Source organism: Apodemus sylvaticus, chromosome 10, assembly GCF_947179515.1.
Source record: "Apodemus sylvaticus chromosome 10, mApoSyl1.1, whole genome shotgun sequence".
Lineage (NCBI taxonomy): Eukaryota > Metazoa > Chordata > Mammalia > Rodentia > Muridae > Apodemus > Apodemus sylvaticus.
This window is the reverse complement of record NC_067481.1, coordinates 79,650,123-79,664,963: the sequence shown is the minus strand read 5'-3', so window position 1 is coordinate 79,664,963 and position 14,841 is coordinate 79,650,123. Positions and strand designations below refer to the sequence as shown.

Sequence of the window (14,841 nt, the reverse complement as noted above, 5' to 3'; positions counted from 1 at the left end):
GGCTCAGAGTTAAGGGCACATACTGGTCTTGCACAGAACCCAAGTGTGGTTCCCAGAAAGCACATCAGGTAACAACTGTCTGCAACTGCAGCTTAGGGGGGATATACTGCCCTGGCCTCGGTGGGTGTGCTCACTCGTATGTACATATATGAATATACAGACATACTCACAATTAGAAAATAAAAATAAATACTAAACACACTGGCACACTGATTAATAAAATGCAACTGAAGTTCATCAACAGGGTGCTATGGAGAGGAACTAAGCAAGCATCACAGTAATCTCAGGACAAGGTCACTCTGAGGAATCAAACCTCGAATCACATATACGTAGGCTGCTAGAAATGTCAACAAGATCAGGACAGGGACTCTTAACAGTCTGCCCCTGACCACATCCCACAGTTTCTGCCTCTTCCAAATCTTGTTTGATGATTGTAAAACATCTAGAAAGTCAAACCAAAAAGAAACGTTACCCACAGGCTCACTCAGATTCACATGATGACTAAATGATATAGTAGCATGAATAGGTAGGCGAGTGGGCAGGTGTACAGGTCGGTGGTAGAAAGGCAAATGAAAGCCGGGGGGGTGGTGGCGCACGCCTGTAATCCCAGCACTCTGGGAGGCAGAGGCAGGCGGATTTCTGAGTTCGAGGCCAGCCTGGTCTACAGAGTGAGTTCCAGGACAGCCAGGGCTACACAGAGAAACCCTGTCTCGAATAAAAGTTATTATATGATCTTCCAGAAAACAACTACATGTGCATGCAAATGTGTGCACGCACACACACTTGCACAGGCACACACACAAACATACATACAGAGACACAGAGACAGACAGACAGAGGAAATAGCATCATTCCACAGATCCTATTCTGCTCTTTACCTCATCCCTTGACAATATATCCTAGGGAAGCATGCGCAATCTTTATTCTTTCTTAATGACTATTAATGCCTATTTTTACATAGCCAAGAATACTTTATATAATAATCTTGCATCCTGCCTTTCCACTTAATATTACATCATTAAAAATTCTTACCCCATTAAAATTATTTGTGAAAAACTCTTTTAATGACTGCAAAACATTCTGCTACAGGAGTAAACCACAATTTACATAGACACTACCTAATTATGAGAATTTGGAATGGGTCAGAAAATCCTATTAATGGCTTCAATGAAAATTATGCACAGCCTTTACTGTGTTTCTCCAGTTACAGAATCCTGAGTTCCTTTCTATAAAAATTTATTGAAACCTCTTACAAACCCAGCATTGTTCTCCATTCTACTGTGACACCAAGAGCAGAAGCAATGCGAATATGAATGTTTTAAATAAACAGAAATTGAGCTGGGCTGTATGCAAATGCTCTCCAGGTGGTTCTAGGTAGCAGGGCATACGCTTGTCCCATCATTTTGCTGTCTGACTTATTTCTTTACAAATGCTCTTTCCCCACAATGGAGAGATGGAGAGTCTAGCTCCAATATGGGTGGAAGCAAACCACACAGAAGCCAGAAGCAAGCCAGAAGGTGGGGGAGGGGGGTTAAGATCTTAGGCTCTAGGGAAGACACACACACCCACCTTCTCCTTGAGGAAAAAAAAAGATGTGCTCCAGGAGGCTCAGAGGGTTTCACACAAAGGCATGAAGCTAAGGTTTGAGGCGGTATTAAATAATCCTTCAGCATCGCTTTTGTGAACTTACACTCTGGGGAACCTCACTGAATTTGGGGATGCCTGAGACCAGACTGAATGAGAATGGCTCCTGAACAGGCCCACTTTCTGAGATCTTCTAGAACTGCTTCAGTCTCCATCAATGGAGGCGCTGTTGTCATCAAATGCCAGAGGTTCCTGAGCCAGAGGACCACCATTTTTTACACATAGTATTTAACCCCTCTGACTCTAATTTCTTTATACTTAAAATGAGGATAGGACCAGAATGCACTTTGCAAGATTAATGAGAGAATTTCAGACTAGTTTCCTGTTCCTAGGACATGGCAAATATTTGCCACAATAGTTTGTCAGCTAAGATATGAAACACAGGTTTTTTTAACTGTAGCCTCAACAGAATAAAAAGAAACTCAAGAAGACTGAAATGCTTTATAGGAAATCAACAGTGTTCTCCAACACTGTCTGATTGTGTGTATTAGATGTGTTCATTTTCTATGACCAAGGACTAAACAAAGCCATGGGACCTCCCTTCATCTACATCATGCACTTATAATGGAAAAGATACTAACTTGCTTCCATTCATACTTTTTAAGATTGTTTTTGAGATAGGGTTTTTCTATGTAGCCCAGGTTGTTCTAGAAGTCACTATGAAGACCAGGTTGGTCTCAAACCCACAGAGCTCTGCCTCTGCTTCCCAAGTGCTAGGATTAAAGTGTGTGCCACTACACCCAGCCCTTATTTTATTTTCAATTATGTGTCTGGTGGGAGTGAGTGTAGAGACTGCTGAGCCCAGAAGAGGGGGGTCAAAACCCCTGCAGCTGAAGGTTAGAATCAATCCAACAGGGATGCTGAGAAGCAAATTCTGGCCCACGGTATGAGCTCTTAACCACAGAGCCATCTCTTCAGCCCCTTTCTACTTTTCCTTATCACTCTGCTAAGATAGAGCAGGCATGCCAATCTGTCTGGAGGGCACTGCAGGCAGATGGAATCACATTAGCAAAGCATGTTCCAGGAATATATTGTGTGCTCGCACAATTACAAATGGCTCACTAGAGGCTGGTCTAGAGCACATCTTGTGACAGAGAAAGACAGCTCTCCAAGGGCTGGATTGGCCAGACCTCTAGGTCTACTAAGAGTAGTGGTCCCCCTACCCCTAGAAGCATTGCAGGTGTGGCTGCTCTGTCACAAGTGCTTTAGTAGGTGGCAGAGAGGAGAGAGGCTATGTCTACCCTCAGTGTTCTGACCTATGAACATCTGAATGATTAGTAGCCTAACATTCCCTAAAAAAAAAAAAAGCAAGCCTGAGATGACCACCAGCCTGGTGCTGCACAGGTTGGGATGAGCTCCCAGGATGGGAAGCAGGAGGAAACTAGAAGAACCCTGCCTGGAAACAGCACAGATAGCACATGGAGCCACTCAAGTGGATCAGGCACGGAGCCAGCCTAAGAAGACCGCCAGACTTGTGCCACGGGGCCAGGATAAGGAACTACTTTAAGATGATCTCCAGTCTGAAGCTACACAGGCCTGGGGGTTGGGGGGGGGCAATCATGCTCAAGATGACCCCTGCCCTGGGGTCATAACACATAAGCAGGACCTAGCACTCCTGAGATCACACTTAGGAGGATCCTAGACACTCCGAGACCCCAGGCACCACTAAGAGAAGCAAGTAAGTGGAGGAGAAATGGAAGACAAAGAGAAGGATGTGGGCAAATGAAAAGAGACAGAACTGGAGACTCAGGGATAGTGGGTAACAGCCTGATGTGAATAGCCATGGTGGGGTCCTGGCCTGTGCTGCCACTAGGGTCCATGTCTGGGTCCATGGTCCTGCAGTATGTTACCACCAAAGGCCAGGCAGATATCCCTAGTCTGAGCTGCTACCTGGGGACATGTTAATGTCTGAGGGCTGTACAGAACTGGCCCCACCCCTCACCAGGGAATTGTGGGAGAGCCATCCCTAGGGACAAGTATGCAAGAGAGCTAGCTGACCATGCCTCTCACCAGCTATAGCACTCAGAGAAGTGGGTCTTGCACCTTGCCTGGACAGCACAATAGAGCTGGCCCTGGTGGTGGTGTGAGCATGGGGGAACTGTAACTGCCACTTGTCAGCCGTGAGGTGACAGGGCTAAGGGAGAGACCCCATACACATACCTCTTACCCTTTGCCACTTATGGCAAGCAAGAGAACTGGCCCCAAGGTCACCGGAGCAGGAGAACTGCCCCTGACTCTTGTCTACTGGGCAGCTGTGGGATCTAGGGAGAGACAACCTCCTCCCTTCCCTCATCTCTCATCATCTATGACAAGCAGGAGAGCTGGCTCCAAGGTCATAAGAGAGGGAGAACTGGCCTTGTCCCTCACTTGGGAGAGTGGGCTCTGTACCTCTCCTGGGCATCAGGGTAGAGGTGGCCCTGGTTGGGAGGGCTGAAGGAGGTACGGAGTAGAGTGGTTGGTGTTTCTGGCTGACCAGCTCAAATCCCTCTCAGGCCCAGATCCAGGGATTTGAATTGACCCACCCCAACACTTACCCCATCGATGAACTAACTGCTGGAGTGCATGGAGGTCCATGGATCCAAAACTACAGGGTCTCCATGACACAGGATCTTAGACATAGGATGTCTGAGAGGTATCCCAGTGAGGTTCCAGGATTGATAGAGTTATCAGAAGCCTTGTACCAGACCAAAGAGTCATTGCAATGAACATTTGTAAGCAAAGAAGTGTGGACGAAGGGATGTAATGTGGGGCACACTGTGACACACTACAGTGAGGGTTTTTTTCCTCTGTCATGGGGGAGGTCACAAGGGTAGAGGATAAGTATAAGGGAAGGGGGAAATGGGGTTGGGGTGCATGATGTGAAATTCATAAAAAAAAACAATAAAAAAGATGACAGAGAGAGAGAGAGAGAGAGGCACCTACCCAACAACTCTAAGAAAAGAAACTCTATACTCCTCCTAAATGTACCCAATAATGTCACAGAGGTCCTGATGCATTAATGGTGGACAACTTCAATCTCTGCTCTCATCTTTAGGTATAGAAAACTCTCCCAACAAAGAAAATTCCAAGATCAGATAGATGCATTTGCTTTCAAATTCTACTAAACCCTTTAGGAAGAGGTCCCCAAATTGTCCCACAAAAAAAAAAAATCAAAAGGGAAGGTGCACCATTAGCTCATTCTTACAGACCTAGTATTCTGATACAAAAACCAGATAATGACACAATAAGAAAAGAAATTTTAAACTACAGGCCAACTTCCCTGATGGAAATAAATGCAAATTTTTTCAGTCAAGTACTTTCACATTGAATTCAAGAATGCATTATGAAGATTATAGTCCATGAACAATTTTGCTTCATCCTAAGGATGCAAGAAAGGTTGGCTCAACATAGGCCATCCAGAAAATGTAATCAGACAGAAATAAGAATGGAAATCACACGATCATCTCCATGCTTTCAGAAAAGGTCCTTGACAAAGTCTGATGTCATGTCTAAAGAAATTAGGGACCAAAAGAAGACAGGACAATAAAGCCTGCACATGACAAATCTATAGCCAATATCATACAACAGGAAAACACTGAAAGCATTTCATCCAATATTAGGAAGGACACAGGGTGCCCACTCTCGCTGTTCTCACCATGTCCAAAGTCTTGACCAGATCAGTGATAAAGAGAAAACAAAGGAATACAGACAAAAAAATAAGTCAAAGTGTCCCAATTATAGATGACATGACTCTATAGTTTAAAGACCTTGAAGATTCCAACCAGAAAAAAAAATCTTAGACATACTCAGCAAAAATAGCAAGAAGCAAAATCAACACTCAAACACCAGCAGCTCTAAACAAAGAATTTTCACCTGAGGAATATCGAATGGCTGAGAAGCACCTAAAGAATTGTTCAACATCCTTAGTCATCAGGGAAATGCAAATCAAAACAACCCTGAGATTTCACCTCACACCAGCCAGAATGGCTAAGATCAAAAACTCAGGAGAAAACAGGTGCTGGCGAGGATGTGGAGAAAGAGGAACACTCCTCCACTGCTGGTGGGGTTGCAAGCTGGTACTACCACTCTAGAAATCAGTCTGGCGGTTCCTCAGAGAACTGGAAATGATACTTCCAGAGGACCCCACTATAACACTCCTGGGCATATACCCAGAGGATTCCCCAGCATGTAATAAGGATACATGCTCCACTATGTTCATAGCAGCCCTATTTATAATAGCCAGAAGCTGGAAAGAACCCAGATGTCCCTCAACGGAGGAATGGATACAGAAAATGTGGTTTACATACACAACGGAGTACTATTCAGCCATTAGAAACAATGAATTCATGAAATTCTTAGACAAATGGATGAAGCTGGAGAACATCATCCTAAGTGAGGTAATCCAGTCTCAAAAGAACACTCATGGTATGCACTCACTGATAAATGGATATTAGCCTAGAAGCTTGGAATACCCAAGACACAATTCACACATCAAATGATGCCCAAGGAGGAGGAAGGGGTGGCCCCTGGTCCTGGAAAGACTCAGTGCAGCAGAATACAAGGACAGGGAAGTGGGAAGGGGTGAATTGGCGAACAGGGGCAGGGAAGAGGGCTTATGGGACTTTCGGGGAGGGGGAATCCAGGAAAGAGAAAAATCACTTGAAATGTAAATAAAGAATATATTGAATTTAAAAAAGCAAAAAATGGGGGCTCAGAGGTTAAGAGCTGCTCTTGCAGAGGTTCTTAGTTCAATTCCCAGAAACCACATGGTGGCTCAAAACCATCTGTGATGGGATACAATACCCTTTTCTAATGTGTCTGAAGATATATAATACACTTTTCTATATACCAAACATAAGCTTGCTGAGAAAGAAATCACATGAGTTTCAAAAAGTAGGAATAATAACTATGGACCAACCTAGCCAAGAAGATTAAAGACCCCTACAATGAGAATTTTAAGACAGTTTAAAATTAGAAATTAAAGACACCAGAAGACAGAAAAACCTCTCATGCCCGTGAATTGGGAATTAGTGTTGTAAAAATGGCTTGAATTTCCAACGCAATGTAAGTTTTCAATGCAATCCTCAGTCAAATTCCAACATTATTCATAAAACTAATATGAAAAAAATCCTACAATTTAAATGGAAGCACAAAATATATGACCAAGGCAATCCTAGACAGAAAGGAAGGAATTGGAGGAATCACAATACTTAGTCACACATTAGACACGGAGTCATAACAACAAAGGGAAAAAAAGACCCCCTATGGTACTATCACCAAAATAGGCATGCGGAAGAATAGATATAGAATAGAATATATATAGAATAGAATAGACAGAGGACCCAGAATAAGCACTCACAGCTAACAGCTACAGTCGCTTAATTTATAATACAGGTGTCAAAAATATTCATTGGAAAAAGGACAGCTTCTTTAATAAATGGTGCAAGAAAATGTGATATCGTCATGCAGAAGGATGATAGTAGATTCATCTCTCCTACTCTGTACAAAAACAAAATCAGCTCCAAATAGATCGTATACTTTAATGCAGGACTGGAAACAGCTAAGGGATAATGCTTTAAGGTGCACACACAGGTGAGGGCTTTCTGAAAAGAACTCCAAAAGGAAAGGAAATCATCCCAGGAACTGACAGCTGTGATGGCGCAGAATCGAAAAGCCTCCACACAGCAAAGGAAACCATCTGCAGCGTGAATAATCAGTCTCCAAACCAGGGAGAGAGATCTTCACCAAACACACATCAGATAGAGGACTGGAAGGAGCAAGATACTTAAACAGGAAGAAATTAACAAAATCGTGTGAGCGATAAGCAAGCAGATGAACTGAGGAGCTGACTCTGAAAAGCAAGCACACGTGGGCCACAGAATAAACCTGAAGACACGCCCCACATCCTCAACCACCGGGACATTTTACATTAAAGTTGTTTTGAGGGTCTGTACTCCTGCATCATTGGCGTGGCAGAATACCTAACTCAAGCAACTGAAGAAAGAAAAGGTTTGCTTTGGCTCGTGGCTCCCCTCAGTGAGGAAGTCAGGGCAGCAAGAGCCGGAGGCAGCTCTCATGTTGCACCCACAATGAGGAAGGAAAGAGCTGACTTCAACCTTGCTTTCTTTTTGTTTTTTTATTCCTTCAGTCAAGAACCCCTGTGGTGCATGTAAGACTGCTGCCTATGCTATGCCTTCCTAGCTCTATAAATCCAATCTAGAACCTTCCTCATGGGGGTACCCAGAGGTGTATCACCTAGGTAACTTAGGGTTATACTGCTGTGAACAGACGCCATGACCAAGGCAAGTCTTATAAAGGACAACATGTAATTGGGGATGGCTTACAGGTTCAGAGGTTCAGTCCATTATCATCAAAGCAGGAGCACGGCAGCTTTCAGGCAGGCATGGTACAAGAGGAGCTGAGAGTTCTACATCTTCATCTGAAGGCTGCTAGCAGAATCCTGGCTTCCAGGCAGCTAGGATGAGGGCCTTAAAGCCACACAGTGACACAACTACCCCAACAAGGCCACACCTACTCCAATAGGGCCACACCCTCTAATAGTGCCACTCCCTGGATGAAGCCTATACAAACCATCATCACAGTGACTCTAGAGCCTGTTAAGTTGACAACCAGTATTAACCTTCAAAGATTCCCACTTACCAGAGTGGCTGTTATCAGGAAAACAAGCTAAAGTAAATGCTGATGAGGATGTGGGGTAAGAGGAAGCCTCATGCACTATGGGAAATGTAGTCTTCCACAGCCACAAAGCAGGTCAGGGGAGAGGATCCTCAAAAAAACTAATAGAACCACCATATGATACTGTTAGACCACTCCTGAAAGACTCAAAGTGAGCACCGCACAGAGTCTTACGCAGCCACATTAACTCACAATACCCAGGAAGCTGAAACCCAAAGTTCCATCTATAGAGTGAGGGGTAAAGAAAATGAGGAGTAAATTCACAATGGAATTCAGCTATTTTTTTTTAAAAAAGTGAAATAAACTAGACTCCAAAAGATGAACACCAAGTCTTCTCTTATATAAAGAATGGGGTGTGAGGAGAAACGGAATCAGTGCTAGGATGAGTGGGTAATGGCACACACGTGACATTGAAGCAGGAAGAAGGACTATTTGGGTAGAGGAGGGAGACCAGAAGGAAGGCAGGGAGAGATTGGGGGAGGGGTGGGAAATACACATTTTTTATTAAAATATTTTGAGGCATCAAATTTTTAGTTTATTGGTGCTTATAAAACTAGTAGGAAACAGGTAACAGAAAAATGATTGTTAGTGTACAAAGTGATGGACTTCATTATCGCATTTCCATAAATGGCCGCCATTCTAGGTTGTTCTTACGCCAGGTGATGTAAGACTAAAGTTGTTATTGAGAATCCAGATGACAGTCGGGCACGATGGCACACATCTTTAATCATGGTATTCAGGAAGCAGAGATGGGCAGATCTCCACGAGTTTGAGGCCAGCCTAGTCTGTGTAGTGGATTCCAGGACAGGCAGAGCGACATAGTGAGACTCTGTCTCCCTCCTCCACCTCCTTCTCCTCCACCACCACCACCACTACCTCCTCATCATCATCCACCACCTCATCCTCCTCTTCCTCTTCTTCCCCCACCTCCTCCCCCTCCCATCGAAAAGAGAAATGTTGAAAGATAGAAAAGATGGGAGAAGAAAAAGAATTCATCAAGAGACACTGGAAAGAAAGAAGCTGTGCAAATTCGTGGTACAGGTGAAGAAGGGAAGTTACAGTTGTGCCAAACACCATGGCAGGATTACAGACGATCAGAGCAGAGCACAGCTAAGCGTTGGCAGCCACCCTTTGCGGGTGGGAAGGCTGGGATGTTAAGAGGTGGAGGAATCCGGGGCTCCTAAGGGATCAAGAAACACAGAACATCAAGAAAGTGTTGGAGCCAGAGCTGGGCTGTATAGCACAACCTTCATCATGTGACTATTCTGCCAACACACTCCCTCTCTGCTCACCGGTGCAGTTTCTTTCTCCTGCTGCCTCCGTGTTACCCCTGTCTCCCAGCAAATGCCCAAGGTAGATGGCCACGTGGTATCTTAACTATATATTCCTCTAGACGATATCTACTCTGCATTATTTTACAGAGTGCCCACACCTGGCTGTGTCTGGCGCACAGCTCAGCCTTCAAGAGAAGCCCTACGGTGCAGGATCTTTAGTGTCTAAGAGCCTGTGATGGTCACTGCAGAGACATCAGATTCTCACCGTTGTGCTAACATCCCTTAACCCGTTGGAACTGATAAAAGGAAAGGAACAGTCTGGCAGATTGAATAGAGACGCTCACATGCAGTCGGCTGCATTCGGAATGCACCGTTAAACCACCTGCTCCCTTTCTCCCAATTCTGCTATCATTTTATTTAGCTCTATCTCTTAACACGGCAAAAGAGAAAAAAACCCAAAAAGTTAAAAGTCTGTACTTTGCCCAAAACTAAGAAAAACTTCAGTTTCTAACAAAGAAACTAAAGAGCCCAGCCCCAACCCAAGAGTTGACAACACATCGTGTTTTTCTATTTTAATTATTATTATGTTTTTTTTTTTGCATCTAAGCCTGTTAGCGATCTGAATGGATTGTAAAGTGTGTGGCAGGGTTTCTGAGATTTAATTTGGGCCTTAACGAACAGTAAAAGCAAATGAGGCATTCATCCCAAAATAATGTCTCAACCGGAAGTATCGTTCTTCGCGTGTTGACAAGAAAAGAGAGGGCCCGCTGGAGTAAGGAAGTTCCAATTACAAAGACAAGTGCAGAATCTGAAGAAGACACAAGATGGAAAAGAATTTTTGATTCCCAGATGCTGGCCCATGGATATTCACCTTTACTAGACAGCAAAATTACCTGGTACTTATTTGTCTGTGTGTCCGTGTACGTGGAGGTATACACACATGTGCATATGTAAAAAAAAAAAAAGCCAGAGGACAACTTGGGGTAGCAACCTAGGAAATGCCCGGAGCTTTATCTTCCCAGTGCTGAGGTTACAAGAACATACTACCATGCCCAGCAGTTTTATATAGGTTGTGGGGATAGAGCTCAGGTCCTTGTGCTCCATGGCAAGTGTCTACCCACTGAACCATCCCACCCAGCCCAAGCACCCTCATTACAGATGCAGATTCACAGACCATAGCCCGGATATACTGAATCGGATCCTTCTGGGTATTCTAAGGGGGCTTCTTAGCTCATCGCTGCAAATGCCCCATTCTGGAGTACCACTGGTCCAAAGGTTCTGAGGCTGTGCTATACCAGTCTCTTCAAATGGTTCTGTTCTATTTGTCCTACCCACAATGGCACTGTATTCAAGTCTAAAGCAAGGCAGAGAGCAGGGCACCACAGGAAGCCCTCCAACTCTCCACTACATTTCACCCCATCCGGCAAGCCTGGCAGACAAGCAGCAGCTGAGCATAGGTCCACCCCAATATCTTCAACTTCCCTAACACTGTCCCTTCTGTCCCGCATCCGGAAGACTGTGGTGGACAGCTCCATACTCCTAATTCTTCCTGTAAGTTCGTTGGACTTTTTTTTTTTTTTTTTGGTTTTTTTTTTTTTATTCTCTGTACAATTAATTAGCTAATAATTTTTGCTTCTGATCCATTCCTCATTAAAAAGCTGAATCCCCAAGTTGAAGCTGTTGGAACAAAGGTAGGAAAATTTATGTCTTAATTTTGGTTCATTATGGCAGCAAGCCTCTTGCTCCCATCACTGTCTCTCTCTTCAGCCCCCTCCCCTCCAGCTCTGACGGCTCTGTGACCCTAAATGCCTCCCGCTCACAGCCACTATGGAGACACTGTCTCTGCCCTTTATCTTCTCCTGCCTCATTAAGAGAAATGAACCTGAGCCTGAGAAAGACGACACAAGGGAAATAAAAATGGAATCCCTTGGTGCCGCCTATAATGAATTGTTATGAAAACCATGGAAATATCTGTCTGCAGATATTGTCCTCTGATTTGAAGTCAGTGTTGTAAGCGGTAATTTTTGTCATTAAAGCTGTTAATCTGCTCAGCACTCCCCGTAAGTTTTTATGAAGAAAAACAGCCCCACTGCCTTGCTGCTCGTGGTGAGGTACTTCGGAGGCCAACACACACGCGGAGCACCGTGGAATAATTAGCTTTAATTACGGTTGATTCTCCTGTCTATTGAAAGTGGGAGGACTTCAAGCTGTTAAGGCTGAGGCTGGGGCCTGCTCTGTCTTGAAGTTGGTTAGAGGGAAAGATGCCTATCTGATGCCTACTTCAACTGAGCTCCTCACCCATGGTCAAACGCCAACACCTTATGAACACCAGCACCGTGCACTCACCAACACATACCTAACCTCTAGCAGCAGCAGCAGCAGCAGCAGCAGCAGCAGCCGGGTCAAGGAAGCTGGACTTGAACAATTGCATCCACACAAGCACAAAGATGCACACTCACTCCTGGACACACATCCCACTCAGCATGCACACATCTCCGGACATCTCCGCTCAGTAGACAATCATCATAATCAAATCCAACCATAGCAAACCTAGCATCCAAGATCTGGCAAAACCAAATCATCCAAGATTGATCACATATGCTGCTGGCTATTTTTTTTTTTTTTTTTTGGTCCACTGGATAGAAGCTAGCCTGGTCTGGGATGAGGAACCTCAGTTGAAAAAATGCCTCCATCAGACTGCCTGGCAAGAAAGTCTATAGGAAGCTTTTTTAAATTATTGATTGATGTCGAAAAGCCTAGTCCACTGGGGGTGATGTTAACCATGAACAAGTGGTCCTGGGTTGTATTTGTTAAAAAAGAAGAAAGAACAAGCTGGGCAAGCCACAAGGAGCAAGCTAGGGAGCAGAAATCCTTCATGCCCCAGGTTAAGTTCCTGCTCCCAGGTTTGCTTTGAATGCTTGCCCTTGAATTACCACCATGATGGATGATAAGTCAAAATAAACCTTTCCCTCCTCAAGTTGGTTTTGATGTCTTATCACAGCACTAGAAAGCAAACTCAAACAAATACATATTTAATCACAGCATTCAGACCAAGTAATAAGATATGCACCAGATAAGATATATGCTAGTCAGTGGTTGTCCAAGTGACTGCATCTGGAACCAACTAGAACACAAGCTGATGGGCACCCTTGTGGGGGATTTTCCTGATCTAACAAAGACCAGCCCGAAGTGTGGGTAGCATGACAGCCCAAATAAAAGGACGTAGAAGGAGGTAATGCTGCTTTTTGCCTGCTTAGCCTCACTTTTTGCATGTTCATCTGCTCCATTGCAGCAGCATACTCTGATATTAAAACTAACATTTATAAAGGAAAGCATTTAACTGGGGCTGACTTACAGTTCAGAGGTTTGGTCCATTGTTAACGTAGCTGGAAGCATGGTACTGAACTGGCAGACATGGGGCTGGAAAGGTAGCTGAGAGTTCTACATTTGGATTGGCAGGCAGCAAAAAGGGAGCCCCACCCCACCCCCAGGCCTGGCTTGAACACTTGAAACCTCAAAGCCCACCCCTACTGACACACTTTCTCCAAAAAGACCACACCTTCTAATAGTGCCATTCCCCATGAGCCTCTGGGGGCCATTTATATTCAAAGCACCACAGAGTTTCAATGTAAAATTTAGACTGGTGGTTCCCCATGACTCCTTCAGGCCTGCTGTTCCTGACTGGCACAGCAGAGGCATCTAGCATCTTGGGTGTAACAATTACAATTGCTCCAGTGACCGATCACCATTGATGGGCTACCCAGACTACATTCTCTAAACCAATCTAACAAATTGTTTTTATACAATATATTCTGATTATGGTTTCCCTCTCCCAACTTCTCTCACATCCTTTCTATCTCCCCACTCACCCAAATTCATATTCTTTTTTTTGCTCTCCATAATTAGAAAACAGGCGTCTAGAAAAAGAAGGAAAATGATAAAATAAAAGCCTTTCCTGAACAAAACCTTTTTTTAATTATTTGTTTTTATTTTATGTGCATGTTTGACCTGCACATACAACATGCATGCAGTACCCACAGAGACCAGAAGAGGACATTGAGTCTCTTGGATCTGAAGTTGGATCTTAGTTCTGGGAACTAAGCCTGGGTCCTTTGCAAAAAACAGCAAGTACTCTTAGCTACTGAGCCATCTCTTCAGTTCCTTAACAAATCCCTTTATAGTTATATAGTTGTATATTGTTATATATAGTATATGTACATTTATATTTACATTTATATTATATATTATATAATTTTATATTTATATTTTATATAATATATATGAGGAGCCAAATCAACCCTCTCTCATGTATGAAAAGCCTAGTAATAAGGTCTGGAGAAGTAAATGTTATTGAAAGAATTATTACATGGTCAGAAATAAGAGTCAAAGCACAAACAAGAACCAAGAATTCATTCAGCATATTTTTGGGTTTTGGTTGTTTTGTTTCATCTTGGGGTTGTTTTTGTTTGTTTGGTTTTTGGTTTTTTTGTTTGTTTGGTTAGGTTTTTTTTTTTTTTTTTTTGAGACAGGGTTTCTCTGTGTAGCCCTGGCTGTTCTTGAACTCACTCTGTAGACCAGACTGGCCTCAAACATAGAGATCCACCCACTCCTATCTCCTGAGTACTAGGATTAAAGACATGTGCCACCACTACCTGGCTCATTTAGCATTTATTGTTGACCTGAATAATTGTTAAACACAGGAACAGTCACTATGGGGGTCGTCTCAAATGAATACTACATCGTGATGCCTCTAGCAGTGTGGGGCAGACACAGAACTTGTTAGAGAACTTGCAAGAGTGCTATCTGCAAAGCTCTCTACAGCAATCACTCCAGGGATCGTATCATGTGCAGATAGCGACCTAGTCCAAGGTAACCCCACACATGGTGATTATTTGTGTCCAGTGACTGAACCCTGTGTGCATGCAAAACTCTGGTCATTTCAGAAAACATAGGACATCTCCAACTGGTCATTGTTCCCTTCCTGGGTAGAGCCGTTCCTATGGTTTATACCTTAGGACAATGTCTCCCCTCCTAATCCATTTATCATTACACTTATGCATGTATCTTGTGGCTGTGGAGTTGATGTATACATATGTAGGTCAGAGTTCAACCTTCAAGTGATGGTCCTTACCTTCTACTACACGGAACCCAGGAATCATATTGAGGCTATCAGGCTTGGTGGTGACTACATTTATACTGAGTGGCTTAGGGTTTTATTGGTGTGAAGAGACACCATGATCAAGGCAAC

At 43.8% G+C, this 14,841-nt stretch overlaps 1 non-coding gene across 1 annotated transcript; it reads left to right on the top strand.

The window, feature by feature from the left end:
- The first annotated feature begins 2,802 nt into the window (after positions 1-2,802).
- On the top strand, positions 2,803-2,934 carry LOC127695708 (small nucleolar RNA SNORA17). Its single transcript, XR_007980074.1, has one exon. It is a non-coding gene; the product is annotated as a small nucleolar RNA SNORA17 (small nucleolar RNA).
- Positions 2,935-14,841: the final 11,907 nt, after the last annotated feature.